Source organism: Canis aureus, chromosome 4 (genome assembly GCF_053574225.1).
Source record: "Canis aureus isolate CA01 chromosome 4, VMU_Caureus_v.1.0, whole genome shotgun sequence".
NCBI lineage: Eukaryota > Metazoa > Chordata > Mammalia > Carnivora > Canidae > Canis > Canis aureus.
Genome location: NC_135614.1, coordinates 65754774 through 65774400, shown reverse-complemented (window position 1 = coordinate 65774400; position 19627 = coordinate 65754774). Strand labels below are relative to the sequence as shown.

Below are 19627 nucleotides of genomic sequence, written 5' to 3'. Positions count from 1 at the left end.
TTATGTACTAGCGACCAGCTCCTGGCTGTTGAATTAAATGAAGTCGAGTGAGCAAATAAAGTTCTCTAAAAATTCCAAATATGGAATAAACTGAAAGTGAAAATATCATGTACACAATATATATCACTTTTTGCTGAATGGTTTTTTGAAATAACAGAGCAATTATAGCTTAGAAAATGAGAATATTGGGTGCTGTCTTCTGTGATCCATTTCTATGGCCTCGATACAGTCCTGTGAGAGTCTTCTCTTTTTTCCTTTCCTTGTCTTGTTCTTTCTTTCTCTCTCTTTTTAATATGGAATGCTTCATTGCTTCATGAATTTGCATGTCATCCTTCACAGGGGCCATGCTAATCTTCTCTGCATCATTCCAATTTTAGTATATGTGCTGCCAAAGTGAGCCCCATTTCTCTCTTTCTACATGTGTGGTTTATACATGTATATTATGCTTCCATATATGAACATGTAAAGTATAAAATTAACTTATTATTAAAACTTCAATATAAAATATTGAATACATATATACCATATACATATACATATATATGTATATATACCTTTTATGATCTGATAAATGAGAACTCCTGGAGAATTAAAAAAAAGTCTAGAGAGATTTTAAAATGTAAGAGATTTTATATTTAAAAACTAAGGTAATAAAACATTCATTTTTGAAATATTAAAATAAAAACTGATTTTTTCATCTAGTTTGAAATGCTTACATTGTTAAAAGGGACAGAAGCTTCACTTTGAAAATAATGACTTTAAACTCAACATAAAGTAATTTTATTTATTTACTTGTTTTAAGATTTTATTTATTCATGAGAGACACACAGAGAGAGGCAGAGACATAGGCAGAGGGAGAAGCAGGCTCTCTGTGGGCAGTATGATGTGGGACTTGATCCCAGGGCCCCAGAATCACTACTTGAGCCAAAGACAGACACTCAACCACTGAGCCACCCAGGTGCCCTGACATAAAGTAATTTAAAAAGCAATTTTCTAGCAGAAAAGTAAAAAAGCCCTTTTTTTTGGGTCATTGATCTTTAATTTAATGATCTAAAAATCTGTATTCTATTAAAAATGCCAAATATATTCTTGACGTTTAAGTTCTAGCTATGAGATTGGGAAAGAGTAAGTGGCTGATTTAGGTAGAAATGCACAGCAGGCTGACAACGAAGTGGTCCTAATTCCTATAGTGAGCATCATGCAGTAAAGAATCAAAATCCATGAACAAAAAAGGGTCACAAGAAATGAAAGCAAAAGTGTAGACATCTATTTTTAGTAAGTTTCATAGGACCTGGGAGGGAAGATACGTACAGCGTGAAAATTTCAGAGCTGAAGTTCTAAAAGGAAAATGAGTTGTTGACAATATTGTAAGATCTTTCTTGAAAGTGTCATGGGCAGCTGTTTTCAAAGGTAACCCAGACACAAATAAGGAGCCTAAACAACTTAACTGCACATAAAATAACATTAAAATGTATATCCTTTTTCCCTTAGATACTTTTGTATTTATCACTTTTATAAATATACAGCTTTTAAAAAAGATTTTATTTATTTATTCATGAAAAACACATAGAGGCAGAGACATAGGCAGAGGAAGAAGCAGGCTCTCTGCGGGGAGCTTGATATGGAACTCCATCCCAGGACCCCAGGATCATGACCTGAGCCAAAGGGAGATGCTCAACCATTGAGCCACCCAGGTATCCCTATAAGTTTTTAAGTTCTTTTTAACTTAAAAAGCTTTTTAAAATAATAAAAACTGATTAAACAGCAGCTACACTTTGATAATTACTTAATTTACATAATCTCAATCTTATCTTTGGTTCTTTCAAAAGAACTGTGAACTGTGAGGTTATTATCCCACTTTGCAGATGAGAAGTCTGTGTACGTGGTGAAAATACCAAAACCAAAATATTAATTTCAATCACTGTTTTTCCTTGGCACATCCCACTTTTCTGGAATATAGTGCTGCATACATATTATATATTTAATAAATCCTTCATGACAGATTGATTGATTATTATTAATCACGATTCTTGTCCTAGGAGATATTTACAACAGCGGCTAAGAAAACAGAACAAATGCTTCCTATTTTTCACAAGCTCCCTTGGATTTTTCCAGCTTTTCAGGAATCAAGCCCAATAATGATGAGATCAGCCAACCTCCCTTCAGATAAAAATATCTTTTCTTTCTCAGAACTCCCCCTCTGTCCCCATGGCACCCTGCTCAATGCAGTACAAACAGTAGATGGACTCACTATCAGTCACTAAGCACTTACTGAGCACCTGTTCTGAGAGGCAGAGTGTGCAAAGTAGTGCTGGACTGAGGCACTGAGGAAGAGCTGGCTCTTCTCTGTAAGTGAACTGGCTGTATGAATTTGAGCAAGTCACTTTCTCACCTGCTCTAGAGTTCAGTTTGCTCATCTGTACAACTGAAAGTGCTTGACAGGTTAATTCCAGGATTCCTTCTAGCTCTGATGACCTCGGCTTCTGTTATAGCATCTTTATTTCTTGGGGTGGGGGTGGGAGGGCATTCAGGGAAATAAATTTGGAAGAGTGGAAACATTCGGACACGTTCTGAAATAGGTTGTTAAATTCCTTCCAAAAAGCCACACATTCTATTTTTCTCCTCAACTGCTTTCTTATTTTTAGGTTTATGTTTTCAAAATGATACCTTCTGAATAAATAGATGGGGACAATAAAACCACCTATAAAAACAACCTAGTAAGGTGGCAATAAAATATGAATCATGGTTCCCAGGATCGGTAGCATTGTCAGAATGTACATATCACAGTATACAACACTGACAACTGTGGTATTCTCTTGGGGGGAGGGGGAAGGGGAGGCATGTATTAATCAAGGACTGAGCCGACATTGAGGTAAAAGGGTGGGGGGATGAGATAAAATAAACTTTCCATGCCTCAGAATGACTGGCTCAAAAAGCTACCATTTGGAAGAGTTGTAGCTAAATCCAACTGTGATCCAGGTGATAAAATGGAGCTAAGGAATTGTAGGAGGTAGTTTCTGTCTCTGATTCTGTCCTTAACATGATGTATGATGTTGAAGAAGGATATCAACCTTTATCAATTTCTTCATAGTGAAGTGGGTAAAATAACACTATTTCCTTAGTTGTATATTTTTTTATAACACTGATATTTATAAAAGGTTTTGGTCTCTTTTTATGGAAGAACACAATATAACTAATAAAAAGAACTGTATTCATTTTCTACAACAAATGTTCATGAAATAAAATGAATGGTGTCACAGAGCAATTTGCTAAACTATATTTTGTAAGTACAAATAGGAATTTTCTGCATCACATACAATTTAGTCTATCGAATTAGGATGAACATTACCCAAAGAGAACACAATACAGGAGCTGTAATTTAATGATCATACTAGACAGCCACCTCCCACATAGCAAGAGGTTATCATAATTATTTACATTTGGGCGTAGAAAGAAGACAAAATGTGTCATCTTTTGGGTTGCTGCTTGCATTCAAAAAGGAAATGATCTTCTCTAAAGACTGCAGTCAGCAAAATGAATTAATTAAAACTCATCAGCTTTGATAGTGGAAACAGAAATTTACATCAAATAAAGAATTTCTCTAATTCAAGAAAAGAGGTTTTCTAGAGAAGAGAAAATCTTAAAAAGACAGAGAAAGGAAATCATGACCCTTTTGACATATCCATGAAAGCCACTTATTCAACAATGAACTCTCACAGTAATGGAGAACCACACATTCTGAGGGGTCTACACCTTGTCTTGGTCTTTCATTCTCAGAATTTCCAAGTTTTCTATTTAGTAAATGCACTCTTCCCTGGACACAGACAGATGTTTACAGAACATGTATTGGAATCAGGGAGGATAAACAGAATGACTTTCTGAATTGACTTTAAAAAGTACCTTTTCTTGTCCATCTGCTTTTGGATAATCAAATCTCTATTTGATTAGAAACTAATATTAGGGACAAAAGAAAATTGTAGACAGGAGTGCTTTCCCCAGTCTCCTAGTGAAATCACCTTCCTTGATTCCAACCTTTCCTAAATATTAAATTGAGCAGAGTTTAAGAAAAGTCTTCCCTACTGAAGTAGTTTTAAGGATAATGATGTCACTCCATGCTCATAAATATGTCCTCACCAGTTTTCTAAGGATGAGTAAGGCCAAGATACCTAACATACCTGCACACATTGTAGCATCAGTGGATGAGACTTTCTCATCTACTTATGATAAAAGAGTAATAAAAAGGGCCAGGACCAGAACTAGTTAGACAACATGTAAGGTAGAAGTATTGCAATGTGCTAGAAAATGGAGTATTTCCAAAATGGTAGATTGAGTGGTTTTCAGAAATAAGGGGATTCGGGCAACTGGGAGGAGGGGTGAGTACTAGGAATATTTTATGTAAAAGAGAGCTTAGAGATTAATTTTACCTATTTCATATCTTTTCCAAGATCATACTCTAGAAAACTTTTATTTACCAGTCATTCTTATTTTTATTTCATATCCTCTGGATACCTGGTATTTGGTTAGACTTAGTAAACTGAAATTACTTACTACCTTATGCAAGGCTTCATAAACAACAACATAATGAAAGTTAAAGATCATATCCAAATTCATACAAACTATATGAGACAATTAAAAATTATGCATAATTTCAACAAATACTTGCTGAGTGTCTACAATATGCCATGCAAACTTGTATGTGCTGGCAATACCTTAGAGAACACTAACAAATATCCCTGACTTTACAGTGTTTACATTCTACTGAGGAAGGAAATAGATAGTAAGCAAACACATGTGGAATATAGACTGTGTGTCCAAAGATCGTAAGTTTATAGAAGAAAATAGGGAGAAAGAGTTCCCAGACAGGCAGATGGGGTGGCTGGGTGAAATTTTCTCTAGAAAGTTCAAGGAAGGCCTTGTTGAAAAGGTGGCTTTTATGCCACACATGAAACAGCTCTGGACAGATTTATGTATGGCATTCAAAAGAAACCTTCAGCTTTTCAGTGATCTCATATGAGCTCAAATGTCAATGCAACTTATGTGAATTTCATTTAGGTTGATTTTTTACCTCTTTCAATGTAGATTCACTCTCATAAAGTTATTGTGAAATATAATCATTCCCCACTGTCCTACATTCTACCTAAGAAAGACTACAAATCTAAGATCTTGTGATATTTAGCTATTTTAAATTTTTACAATTGTCATTTGCCTATGAAAAGTTACCCCATGAGGAAAAATATAAGCTTCATCCTGTATTATAATGCAGCAGAAAGCATAAAACTAAGACTGAAGAGATGCAGGTTCTGGTTGTCTGGTTCACACATTACCTATTAACCTCAGTTTGGAGGTTTAACCTCATTTGCATGATAAAGCATTAGACCACTTCAACAGTTCCCAAAAGGTGTTCCTCAGAGCACTAGTGCTTTTGGAAAAAAGACAACTAATGGTCAACTAAGTATGAAAACATCATTTATCACACAGACTCTAATCAGAGAGTCCAATGCAGGTTAAAGGATCTGAAGGGCTATTGAATAAAAGGAACCCATCGAACCATAAACTTTGTTTAACTCAGAATCTCCTAAACATACTGCAACAGACCTAGGAAAAAATCATAAATGCTCACGTTTCTTATAGTTTGGAAATTGTAATTGCTCCTTTCTATTATGTCAGTTCCATTTTATCAATAAAGATGAGCTAAGTTATACTGAGGTTAACAACTATGGAAAATCTCAAGGGTTTAAAACAAAAAAGTTATTTCTTACTCACATGATAATGTTTACTGGGGACTGGCTTCAAGCCTCAGTTCTGTGTTCTTACTGCAGTCCACAATGGGCAAAACAGTCACAGTCTGGAGCATCACCAGTTGCTGTGGCATGAAGAAAGAGAGCCCAGTGTGACCTCATTTTAAGGTGTAGTTGGAAGTATATATTTCACATGTATTTGGGACCTGTACAGGTAGTGACTGGTAAAAGACCTAACGACTCCATGCTTATCTTCTGAAATAATTTCATGGTTAAGCTACATCTAATGGATGGTGGTGGCTTTGGAGTTCTTGGATGCCTGATTTTCTTGTATTCCAATCAAGAGCTTTGGATTTTATTCTTTAGGCAATAAGATTGCTTGTGGAAAAAAATTTATCCCTTTGAGACTTGTTTTTAAGTTCTTTTAGGATAGCTTCACAATAGCCTTTTTCCTAGGGCTAGTATAGCCTTCCCTCTAAGGGTATGACCCTTAGATGGCCCCTAGTGAATGTTCTGAGTACCAAAGGAGCCTCAACTCTGGCTAGTGGGAATTTCAACAGTTCCAGACTAGTGCAAACTCTGGAATTCATTACCTGGCTGCCCAGAAATTGTTCCTTTTTCAGAAGTTTTTCTTGCTTTGTCTCTTGGAGTTTCACTGTATGCAAACAAAGGTTGGCATTCAGCTAAAGATTCAGAAAGACTCTTCTGCATACTTTTGGAGCCCTTTTGCTGCACAACTCCCTGCTGCAAATGCCTTGCAAATTCTAGCTGCCTCTTCACTCAGGGAGGCCTCCAGGCACTATTCAGATTTTCCTTTATTGTGCTACAGCCTAGAAATCTCTAGGCAAAGAGCCTAAGAAACTGTAGGTCTCATTTCTTTTGTTTCCTCTCTCTCAGGGATCACTGTGCTGTGCTGTCTATTGTTCAAAATATGAAAACAGTTGTTTCCTACATTTTGCCCAGTTTTCTAGTTGTTTATGGCAAGAGGTTAATTCAAAATCCTGTTACTCTCTTATGACTGGAAACTCCTGTCTCCTAAATCTAAATTTAGTTCCAGTTTTAGAAACACTGTTTTTCAGCATGGCAGAGCACCATGTCTAGGAGGTCAAAAAATGGATTTCTTGTTTTTTCCCGGGAGAACAGAAAGCTATAAACATGATAAACTCCAATACTATACTTCCATTTCCTGAACTGTAACTCTTGGAACTAATAGGAAAAGTATATATTGACCTAAGTATATACTGACCTAAGTAATTGTCAGGATATGTAATCAAAAAGGCTGTTTCTAAGACAACCAACTTATTTATTTCTCAAGCATTAAGACATAGTAAAAAATATTTTAGGTCTTGTAAATATTTATTTTGAAGTCATACAAAAGTTAAAATACATGATCAAGGAAGTAGTATGAACTTAAATCTAGAAAAATAACAATACTTTTTAAATATATGATATTAAGCCAATGGCTTGAGTTCCTATATTGGAAGATCAAGCATTGCCTTGTGCTAATTATAACAATAATAACCTAAGAACTTGTCATTCAACTGGATCTAAATGATAAATTGTGGTTGGTATTGTATGCTAGTTTCTAGAAGCATGTCTTATTACAGGCTGCCTAATGGATATTAATTGAGTGACTGGATGAATGAAAGGTGACAAGAAAGGATGAGGTGTTGCCTTGTAGCAAAGATCTTCCCTTAGAAGGAAGGCGTTGCTCCTTAATTCCTTGATTAGTGAGTTCTGAGAAAGCATCCAAGGCAGTGAAGGGTTGGTTTTAACATACAGATAAAGAGATAGGCTTCTCACAAGAACTCTGGAAATGAAGATGATAGTAATAATAATAATATAATGAATGAATGATATAATAGTAATAGTGAACAGTGAATAATGAATCATTCCTTGTATAATTTCTATTTACCAAACTTTGTTCTATGCACTTTTTATGTGTACCTCATTGAGTTTTTACTATTAAAACATGACAAGGTGGATGCTACGTGAGATATCTTTCAGATATCTTTCTTTCAGATATTTAGTATTTATATCACCTTCAGATATTTAGTTATTTTTTATCTTCACTATCCAAAACAATGAACTTCAGTAAACTGACAAAATGGAATCTCCACTTTATCCTGGAAACCTAGAAATTCTGTGTTGGAAAACTGCCTTGCCCCGTAGGAGTGATATATTGGCTTAATATATTTATATTCTACAATTATAATTGTAGACCCAGAGATGTTAATTATAGATAAGATAAAAGAGATGATAAGTAACCTGAGCATGGTGGCACAGCTAGTTAGTGGCAGAATCAGGTTGTAAATCTACAGTATGGCTCCAGTGCTCACAATTTTAACCACAGGGCTATACTGGCTCTCTGTGCATGGGACCAAATATAGAGGAGCCCATCAACACTGATGTAAGTAAGAAAGGTCCCCTAGGAGTTATTTTATACATCTAACAACAAATAAAGAGGTATAAAAGTCACCCTCAAGAGGATACCTCTCAAGTCGGCAATACTTGACACACTCGAGAGTGTGTTAGCATATCCCTAAGAAAAGAGCAGAAAAATCTAAAGGGAAGATGCTGTTCAACCACCAAAGTTCTGAATAACTAAATTTGGTGTGAAGAGAAGATGATGTCCTGGTTCAAAAGAGCGAGCTGCTCTTCTCAGTGGTAGACATCACTTTTTATTACAGAGGTGTATACCTCAGACCTTCTTGAACGAAATCATTAAAAATGAAATTCTATATTTCTATAGCATTAAGATCATGCACACTAGGCAATTTTCTCTTTACACTTTTTTCAGTGTAGTTGCCTCTATGGAGAGAAGATGCTAGAGAGAGGATGTAAACACATATCGCAATACAAATTATCCTAGTTTAGACACATAAGGGCTTCAGATATTTAGTTATTTTTAATCTTCTCTACCCAAAACAATGAACTTTAGTAAACTGACAAAATGGAATCTCCAGTTCATCCTGGAAATCTCGAAAATCTGTATTGGAAAACTGCCTTGCCTGCTAGGAGTGGTACATTGGCTTAAACTGAACACTATTCTTTAAACTTCTACTCTCTCTTCTGTTGCAGCCGAAGGGAAAAGGATTATTATTTGGTTATTCCATTGTGTGTCTAGTGAAATTATACAGGTTTGGGGATTTGAATGAATATTTGGAATTATAACCATAGGACTAACATTTACTAAATACTCACTATGACCCAGCCACCATCCTAAGAACTTTACATTGTTTTATTGAAGTCCTGTGTAGAAGATCCTATTATTAGTCTCATTCTACAGAAGAGAAAATTGAGGCTGAGTGAGGTTTAATACCTTGCCTAAGTTCACAGACATAGTAAATAGATATGAACTCTGTTACCTCCAAAGCCTATGTATGTCCTATAACATCTGCTATACTTTCTTCCAATATGGCATCCATTTACAATATCGATATATAGAATCCAAATCCAAACATATAGCCAACATAAGAGTTGTTTTTGTGCCCTAATCTTAATTATTTTGCTATTGTCATCCTTGATATTATATTTGTCCAATACCACCAGGTTTGGAAATAGAATAGATACAACAGTATCTCCTATGCTCTGTTATTTCAAAACACCCCAACAAACAATTCCACTTCCATACCTTAAAGTCAGTTATAGTCAGTTCAAGTTTTCCATTCTGTTGGAAGTCAGTGGTATACCATCCCTATTCTATTTCTTCACATATGAGCTGATGAATGATGTTACTTCCCTTTATTTTTTTCCTGTGATTTAGATTGTGAAGAAGAATAAAAGGGTTAAAGTTCCTAGGCTCAAAGTAGAATTTACCGGAAATGAGAATATGTGTAATAATTTCCAAATTGTATTTACGGATACCATTTTATTCTATTGATTGGAAACTACTCAGCAAAAGGATTCATACAAAGGAGATAAGAGAGAATGAGCAATTGAAACAAAGCATTGATGGAAGTTTCCTAACAGCAAAAAATGAGAAGGCTGTGCCATCCCAGGGGAAGTGGGGGGTGGACCCAATGCCTGAAACAATGAGAGCTGGGATGGAGTCAATGGCAGTGAATCCCGTAATTACTAAATTAGACTGTTCCATTTCTGGATAATGCATGCTGCATTTTCATCTTGATTTAAAATCCAATTAGTTCAGGATCATCACTCCTGTTAGTTCTAGCTTCTATCTGGTGGCTTTGAGAATTGGACAATAGATTAGTACTTGTGTGGGTTCTTTGTAGGCCCTCTTTGAAGACATGGCTTTTTAAATCTATGGCAACAGGTGTCCTCCCTCCCACTCTTACATATTTTACTGATTACTCTCTTGGTCTAGCCTCAAATTTTCTCAAGTCAGAGTAACCAATGAAATGCTACATTGGTACATATATGGCTTTTCAATAAATAATGACAACCAACCATGACACATTTGTCCTTCAAATTACTGCTTCCTTTTACATGTTTTGTTTTCTTTTCTATGTAAAGAGTTTGCCATAATGGATTAGTGTCATTTTTAATTCTCTTGTTTTTATTTACTGAAATCATTAGGTAAATTTTATATCCATTATGAAGAAAAGAAACTTCAAAGGAAAAGAACACATTTGAGGTTTGCCAAATATAAGGGATGAAGACTTCCAGAAAATGAGCATTTTGTTCTTTTCTGGTGAGAGTGAAAAGGAACGTCAGGAAGTTCAGTGACATAGCTTCACTTTGTTCACATGCCTGTATGGGTAAGTAATCAATTAAAGACTGTAAATCTGCTTCAATGGAAAGACTTTAGGATTTACATATTAGGGACGCCTGGGTGGCTCAGTGGTTGAGCGTCTGCCTTTGGCTCAGGGCGTGATCCCGGGGTCCTGGGATCGAGTCCCACATCGGGCTCCCTGCAGGGACCTGCTTCTCCCTCTGCCTGTGTCTCAGCCCCTCTCTGTGTCTCTCATGAATAAATATATAAAATCTTAAAAAAAAAAAGGATTTACATATTAGAGTACGTTAATCTGTAGTTCATAATTATGGAATTACTCTGAATATAATTTTGCTTTTCCTTATTGAATACATACAGAAGAACTTCTGGAATGGTGATATAATACATGTTATAAAAATGTGTTCTCCATAGTGAAGTGTGATGAGTTATAGACTACAATAGTTTCACCACAAGAAAGAAAACAGGCATTTTTTTCTTCCATGGGCTTGCTGAAGAAATGTGGAACATTGATTGAGAGCTACTTGTTAATTCACACTAGGGAATCATGTAGATTACTTAATTTTGAAAATTACAATGTAAACAAAACCAATGCCATAAAGGAGTTCAAGGGCCCTACATCAAAATAATATTTTGTTCATTTACTTTGACAAGTGTGGTTCATATACTCAAGTGTTACTTATGATTATATTACATTTGAATTAACATAGTGCATTTCATAAAAATAATGAAATTTTAGTGATGTAATAACTTATAGAGAAAGTTCATCACATTTTTCTGATGTGGATGTTTTAAACAATTTATATGCATTTATGGCCCATTAATGTTACCCTATGTCTCTCTCTCAGGCTCACTCTCTCTCCCTTTCTCACTTTTTCATACATAAGGGATTAAAAATAAATTTAGCAATTTTCTGCCTTTTCATAACCTCATAGATTATTATTAAAAATGATTGTGTGGTTGATAATTCATACATTTCTGTATTCCTAGTCTGCATTCTTCATATTTTCTTTTTTTAAGAAATATCAGTTAGTTAACATACAGTGTAATATTAATTTGAGGTATAGAGGGACCCCTAGGTGGCTCAGTAGTTGAGCATCTGCCTTTGGCTCAGGTCACGATCCCAGAGTCCTGGGATCATGTCCCTTGTTAGGCTCCCCACAGTAAATCTGCTTCTTTCTCTATGTCTCTGCCTCTTTGTGTCTCTCATGAATAAATAAATTAAATATTTTTTAAAAATTGCACTTCGAATTTAAAAAAGCAATCAAGGTCACCTATGTGGCTCAGTCACCACTCATTGTTAATTTTGGGTCAAGTCATAATCTGAGTCTGAGATGGAGCCCTCTGTAGGGCTTCAGGCTTAGCGGGGAGTCTAGTTGAGATTCTCTCCCTCTTCCTCTGCTCCCCCCACCCAGCTTGTGCACGCTCTCTTTCTCTCAAATAAATAAATAAAACGTTAAAAGAAAAGCAATCAAATACCAGAATATAGTATATTTACTAAAGTAAAAAATCTATTTCTCCTCCAAAAAACTTGCAGAAGTAACCAAGTGATTTTCCTTTATTATCAGTGATGGTAAGATCACTGAATAAGCCCAATTCTAAGAAGTTTGATTTCAGGCAGAGTTCCATCTGCAAAAGCATCCTAATAAACTAAAGACATATTAGTTCAACTGATGTTTTGTGTGATATGTTTATTTTAGATAACATCATAAAGATGTGGGTTGAGTCCATGAAGTTATGCTATAGCATTTTCCATATTAATAAATAGCTTGAGTTTTTAATATGCAGACAACATAGCATTTATTTCTTTGTTTCCTTTATTTTCTATTAGGGGTTAGAAGTGAACACACCTATTTTACTTACAGTGTTTCTAACAGTTTTTATGGAAAATATCCTTTATATGGCAAACAAAAAATGGAAAATGTATTTTCTTTTACAATTGCTTATCAAACCCTCTATCTTCAGTTTATGAGGGATGGCCTAAAATACCTCTCAGATGCCTTACCAAGATTCTTTACTTTTAAAGAAAAAGAAGCAGATTTCATTCATTACCAGCCCATCTCTGCTCAATTAGGAAGCAAATGAGTAGATGCTTCTGGGTTACTTTATCCATAACGAATGCATGGATATTGCTGGTTTCTAGCAGAGTCACAAAGATAGAAGATGGCTCTGAAAAGAAAAGTGCTAGTCCCTAGGGATCAGAATCCTTGTACCTGTCAGAAAGTTAAATGTGTCTCAGCTGAAGGCAGCTGTTCACTTAGACTTTCAAAAGAGAAACCCTTTTGATGGATTAAAAAAATTATCCACACATACACATATATTGCAAAATGTCAAGGGTGTGTGCAAATCAAGGACACATATATGGCTTGCTTTAGCAAAAATGGAGAAGGAGTTATGAAAAAAAAATAGATTTCCTGCCAGCAATGGTACGTTATTTCCACTACATTAGTCTGGCCAAACTCAATATTCCCACATCAGTTTTGGCTGAGGCCCTTACTATTACCATGGGAGACATGAAGGGTGAGAACAGACAGCAGCTCCTGGATAATTAGAGTAAGTGGTAGGGTCTTGGAGGACAGTGATGATTTTAATGTATAGTAGGGTGTTGGGTGTGTAGTGTAATACATATCTAAATCATGCCATGGTTCAAAGAATCCAGCAAGAGCTAGAAAGTCACTCAAGGCTAGTTTTTCTCTATTAAGAGCCACTTAATTTACCTCCATCCATTATGTAAATGTAGGTTAAATGTAAGTTTCACTTGTCCTTTGGAAAGGGTATGAAAACATATTTTATTTTTGTAGTTTCCTGCAGCTTAACAATACTGCCTATCAATTTAGTTTTCAGAACTGCAGGATGGGGGTGGGATTATTTGAAGGTTCTGGGAAAGAAGGAACATCAATGAGGCACCGATCATCTCAAAGTTCAATGTTAGGACAGTGTGTTTGGCTACCCTGGTCTATTGGCCAGAAAGGGCACCAAAGGCTGAAAGATACTCTCTACACAGAGGGCAGTGACTCAAGTTCAATGCACAGCCACAAGCATTCGTGGATGGTGGTAAATTCTGGCACAGGATGTGCCCTGCAGACCCACTTGTGGTGTGAGACATGAACAATTAATGTTATGAATGAAGAGAACTGTAACATTAGAACTCCTGTTTATGGCACACCTGAAGTGGAGGTCATGAGGTCTAGGTCAGCAAGTATATCACTACAGTTGTGAGACCACAAGTAAATAAATCCTTCTGTGCACAATTTTCTTCAGTTGTTAGAGGAGGATTTTTTTTCCTTGTAGGGTAGATAGTTTTCTTATAGAGTAGATGTGATTGATGCTACCTATTAAGTGACTAGCACAGTGCCTGGCACCTATATGTACTCACTAAATAGTTGATAAATATAAGCACGGTTATTTTTGGATATTATAAAGAAGCAACATCCTGTGATGAAAAGTACCCATTATTCAGGACCAGAAGTCTTGGAATAAGTTTTGTCTTCACATGAATGTAGGCAGTGCCTTACAGATATCTAGTATTTTGTAGCACAAAAAAATAGCATTTAAAAACAGCACATCATTTAATTGCTCTGCTTTCTCCTCTGTGATATTGAAGAAAAACAGTAGCACCTGCCCAACCTACTTTACACACTTGTGATTATGAAGTACGATAAGAACTCTGTAAGTACCATGTAAATGGCAGTTATGTACGTGTTAATTATTTTCCCTGTTATTATCTAGAGGTGGTATTGAACAAGGGTCCATGGGAGTACACACATGGTTAGAGGTGATAGCTTAGTGACTTTATCTAAAACAAATTAAGTTGGGATTCTGGAGATCCCAATATGCAAACAAGATCAAATGAAATTAAGTGATAACAAAAGAATGGTGATTTTTTTCAATTAGCTTTAGGTGATCATATCTAAGTGAATTAATTTGTACTTACTAAGCACTTAAATGAATTAAACGTATTTATTAAGCACTTATAATACAAATGAGACAAGACAATAACCTTTATGGGAGCAGAGGCTGGCTCTGTCTTTGCTAAACCATTCTCTCTCAGTGTCTAGCTTTGAATAAATGAATAACACTGTATTTGCTGTGTTGAGGGAAATACTGAAATGCAAGACATAGTCCCTATACTACCTGTCTCTTTTCTTCAAACATTAATTGAGAAGCTATTATATGACAGGCAGTCTGCTAGACTAGGGAAATAGGCAAACAAGAAATAGACCATTGCATTGACAAGTTAACAGCCCAGAGAGAGGTTTACATGTAGAAAGATGAGATGAATATGATGCAATGTGACAGGTGATATAAGAGCATGAACAAGTGCTATGGGAGACTCATGGATAGAACAATTTACTCTGCCTACATCATACCAGTTACTTCTATATAAAATATCTGGAGAATCATACAAGGCTGTGTATACTCAAGTGATGGAATAGATATTTCAAGAATGCAGAGAGTAGAAGCCTATTTTCATTACAGATCAAAGAATATACTACACAGTATCAGTCACTAATAGAAATTATCTAATACTTGGCTTATGGAGCAATGGGAAAATAAATATGAAATCTAAGGAAATCTTTTGCTGAGTTAGAATTATTTGGAGTCAGGCACCTGATTCCAAGTTGGTGCTCAACTAACCCCCAAATTGGTACCTGGAACAAATCTTTTTGATCATACCAACAGTTCTGGGCATTCATACATTGTTAGTGCATTTACAGTTTTAAATCATTGGTAACATTATGCTATGCCAAGAAAAATGGAAGAGCAAAATCTTCATGCTCCCTAAATAATAATCTTGACTTTCTGACTACTGAAGACCTTCAACCAGTATAGGAGATTTTGGCTCCTTTTCCAAAAGGTGAGGCAAATGAAGACTTTTTTTAAGCTCTTGATTCACAGGCTTCTTGTCTGTCTTTACCCATTCAATCCTTGACTTCAGTATCTCCTCTTTGTTTGAATTCCTCCTTTCCAATGTTCTAGTCCTCTATCGTCTCTCAGCTACCTATTCTCCTGCTCAGACCCTAATTTATAGGGTCTAAATTATACTTCCATACAACTTAATCTGGAGTCTGGATATACCACTCTTTGAAAATTGGGCTTCATCCTTGATAAGCTCTACACTTCAAACTAGCCCTCTACCCATTTAATCCATCAAGTCCAGTTGCTGCTGTGTCAAAAATATACCTTGCATCCATCCATTCTGTCCTCTCCTTGCATTACCTTTGGTTAAACCACCATCAATCACTTAGTTACTATTAAACTCGTAACTATAGCTTAACAAACCAGTAACAATCCTAATAAAAATAGTAGCACAGTTAAGCAGACATGCTAAATTTTCTATTAAAGAAAGATTAATGTAAGATTCATTTACCTTAAAAAAGAGAATGTAGCTTAAAAAGAAATGTAAATAAAGCTTAAAGCACCTGTACCAACTCAATGCCTACATTACACTGACATCATTTGCCTTTTTACGACCACATATGAGCTAATTTATATTACAAAAGCATGTTTAGAGCAAATGATGGCTCTTTGTAAACTCTCTAAAGGCCAGTATTCTATGAAAGTAAATCTTTAATTTGTCCAGAAATTTTAGAATCATTTGAATTATTAATTAATTTGAATTAATTAATTAATTATTATATTGAATGTATATATGGTGAAAAGTCTGATACTCTGAATTTTACTATCTGTTGTACCATGTAAGACCCATGTCACCTTGACTATTTCATGATGTCTTTTGAACAAAAAAGGAAACAATTAGGGATGCCTGGGTGGCTCAACGGTTAAGCTTCTGCCTTCAGCCCAGCATATGATCCTGGAGTCCTAGGATAGAGTCCCACATTGGGCTCCCTGCATGGAGCCTGCTCTTCCCTCTGCCTGTGTCTCTGCCTCTCTCTCATGAATAAATAAATAAAATCTTAAAAGAAAAGGAAACAATTAAACTTGACTTGCTTTCATCATGGGATTAGAATGTCTGAATGAGTTACAATGAATATAAATGAGATTATGTAATGAGCATAATGAATATAAAATGACTTTAACACTAAACAATACTACATAAAGGCAAAATGTTTAGATATTTAAGAGGAAATACTTAACTATTGGTAATTAATAAATCTTGACTGTGTATATCACAAAAAGAGCATAGCGTCTAGAGTGCACATCTATGAAACTCTGCCTTTAAACAGAGATGCCATCCACAACTCTCAAGGCGCAAAGTCCCACCTTTTCAAGTAATCACAAGAGGAGGGCAAAGAAAAATATTGCAACAGGGTAAATATTAAGCCAACTGAATCAGCCTGGAAACTGAAGCACATTTCCACTGCCAGGGTATGACATCCTGCGGCTTTTGTGACAATGGAGTAACCTAAGGAAGCTTTCCTCTGACCATCAAGGTTTCCTGAGCTAGCAACAAGGAGACAATGCATAGGGATTCCCACTGCCAAAGGGAAATGTATATCTGGTGATAATTGTCCATGATCATTTCCTACTTTGCAAGGAATCAAAGATAATATTATAGGGAGTCATGGCAAATCACTCAGACCCAAGTCCATATGTAAATATACCTATACTTACATCATCTATATCTATATTTTTAATTGTTTAATGGTAAAGCAGAAGTTAAGTCTAAGATTCAATATGTAAATGGAAGTGTCGGACATTTTGGGTAAGATTGGTTTCAGTGGGTGAGCAGTTCAAAACCAAATGTAGGGTAATGGAAAAAGTTCCATAGATTATAGGTCTCAGAGGCAAAGTGACTGGAGATGATGGATTAAAAACGTGGACTCAATTACCTAGTGACTTGATGGCCTGGAAATAAAAATGAGAGGGATGGATAAGGGAATACAGCCATTGGTGGAATCTAATTTGGCATTTAAACGGGGCTTGAAAACCTCAGAGGAGCAGATTGCAGTTCTAATTATGGATAATGTTTCACTTCATTTTAAAAATGAGTCATTGGAAAGGCAGTGAAAAAAAAAAAAAAAACCTACATTTTCTTGGTTCTCTCCTCTGTGCAGGAATTAGAACCCTAAAGAAAAAGCTAGCAGTATTTCAACATGCCTTTTGGCTTCATTCATTTATTTTTCAATCACTCATGCAATCATTCAGGCAATATGCAAATAATTAGTACATCTTCTAGGTGTAAGGTGAGGATACTGTTAGAGGTGTAGCACCACAAATCAAAGCCAAAAACTGAGAACTGTGGTCCACATAGCAAGTGCATAAAGTTCCATGTAAATAGAATACCTTCACAGACCTATTGTACTAGTGTATCTATTTTTAATGAAAAAATCATTAATTTTAACAAAAACAATGCATGTATATGGTTAAAAATATTTAACAGTAAAATAAACACATGCACACACACACACACACACACACACATCATTCCTGCCTAAACTCAAGACCTAAGTTCTATACAGGTAATAATTATTAATAATTTCCATATTTATGTAACATCCTTAAAAATGCTAAGATTCCAATATTCATACTCTTCTGCCACTTGGCTTTTGTTTTGTTCACAATATGTATTTGAAACTTCTTCATGTTAGCACAAAACAAGTAATTTGTTTTCAGCCACTTAGTTTTCCATCCTGCAACCATGGCATAGTTTTGGGGATAATATGAATAAATATATAGCTTTAAAAATTATCTTATTATTACAAGCAATGCTGCATATAAATTCCCAAAATAGAAATTCTGGATGAAAACCATATGCATTTCAGAGTTAGACTGACAGGGCCACATTTTGATCATGTGTACATATTCACATTTCCTCATCACTACCAGTTCACTCTTGCCAACACTAGGTGTTATAAAACTATGCAATTCTGTCAAATGGATAAGTGATAAACCGCATCTTGTTTGGTCTGTGTGCCTTTAAATATAAGAAATAATGTACTTTTTTAATTTAAAAAAATTATTCTCTTCCCACAAATTTAACCCTCCTTTCCTTGCCTCCCTCCAAATCATGAGAATAGTGACGGGGACCCTGTGGAGGCAGCCTTCCCACTGCAGAGCCCTACTTTCCATCCATGCTCTTCAGGAGAGCCCCTCCAGGGGCGACCCACTCCCTGCTGGTCCTTTCCGTCAGGACCTCAGGAGGGTGTGGGAAGTCCTTGCAGATTCCTGGACAACTTCCACCGCATCTATGGTTTCTCCTGAGCCACTAGAACAGTGACGGCATTTTATTTTATGTAACAAACACATATGATGAAGCACTTTGTGCCATGCGCTGTTCTAAGCCTTCTAGAAATGTTAGCCTATCTAATCCTCATAACAACCCAGTGAGGTAGGGACCATTCATTAGCCACTCTCACAGGGAAAAGGGCAGCTATTAATAATTACACTGGGACCACAGGTAGGGGCTGGAACTGTCTGGGTGAAGCAGGACACACGGCCACCCTGTTTCTACCACTTTGAAAAGACAAGAGCACTAGGGGGACATCTCCCAAGGCTTCTACCCAGGAGGTTGGGCACAACAGGCACACCTGGACTGGGTGGGGGCACCCCTAACTTTGGGGACTCAGGTCCTCCTGACCCAGTGTATGTTCTGTGCTTCCCCAAATAGTTTGATTTCATGGCCAAAAGCACCGAAGGATCAAAGATGAGGGAGGCAGTAAAAAGGCACCTTAAAAAAAAAAAAAAAAAAAGGCTCCTTAAAGCAGAAAGCTTCGGAGGCAGGAGGAAAGGGCAAGCCTCTTGGACCTGACAGGTCAGAGTTTAATCCCACCCTCTCCCTAAACACAGTGTGGGCTTGAGCAAGAGACTTCTTTAAGACTCAGTTTCCTATCTGTAAATAGTATCACTACCAATACACAGAGCTGCTGTGAAGTATCAGCGATGTCTATAAAGGGAATGTCAACCAAATTTGTTATTGCTCTGTAATTTGCCTCATCCTTTGGATTGTGTTTTTTTTTTTTTCTTTTTCTTATTTATCTGAAATAAGAATGTATTAATAGATTTTGCCTTTGCAGTATACATTGGGAATATATTTTGCTGACTTACAACTTTTGCTTGGTTTATTATTTTACCATACAGGATATGCTAATTATGTTAGTTTTATAAATTCTTCTGTTTTATGAATTCTGGGTTTGCTTACACACTCCAGAAATATAAAGAAATTTCTCTATAATTGCTTGCAGTGCTTTATTTAAAAGATTTTATTTATTCATGAGAGACACAGAGAGAGAGA

At 36.0% G+C, this 19627-nt stretch overlaps 1 non-coding gene across 1 annotated transcript; it reads right to left on the bottom strand.

Annotated features, from left to right (window-relative positions):
* Window positions 1-295: 295 nt before the first annotated feature.
* Window positions 296-401, bottom strand: LOC144313158 (U6 spliceosomal RNA). The gene has a single exon (XR_013378886.1). It is a non-coding gene; the product is annotated as a U6 spliceosomal RNA (small nuclear RNA).
* Window positions 402-19627: the final 19226 nt, after the last annotated feature.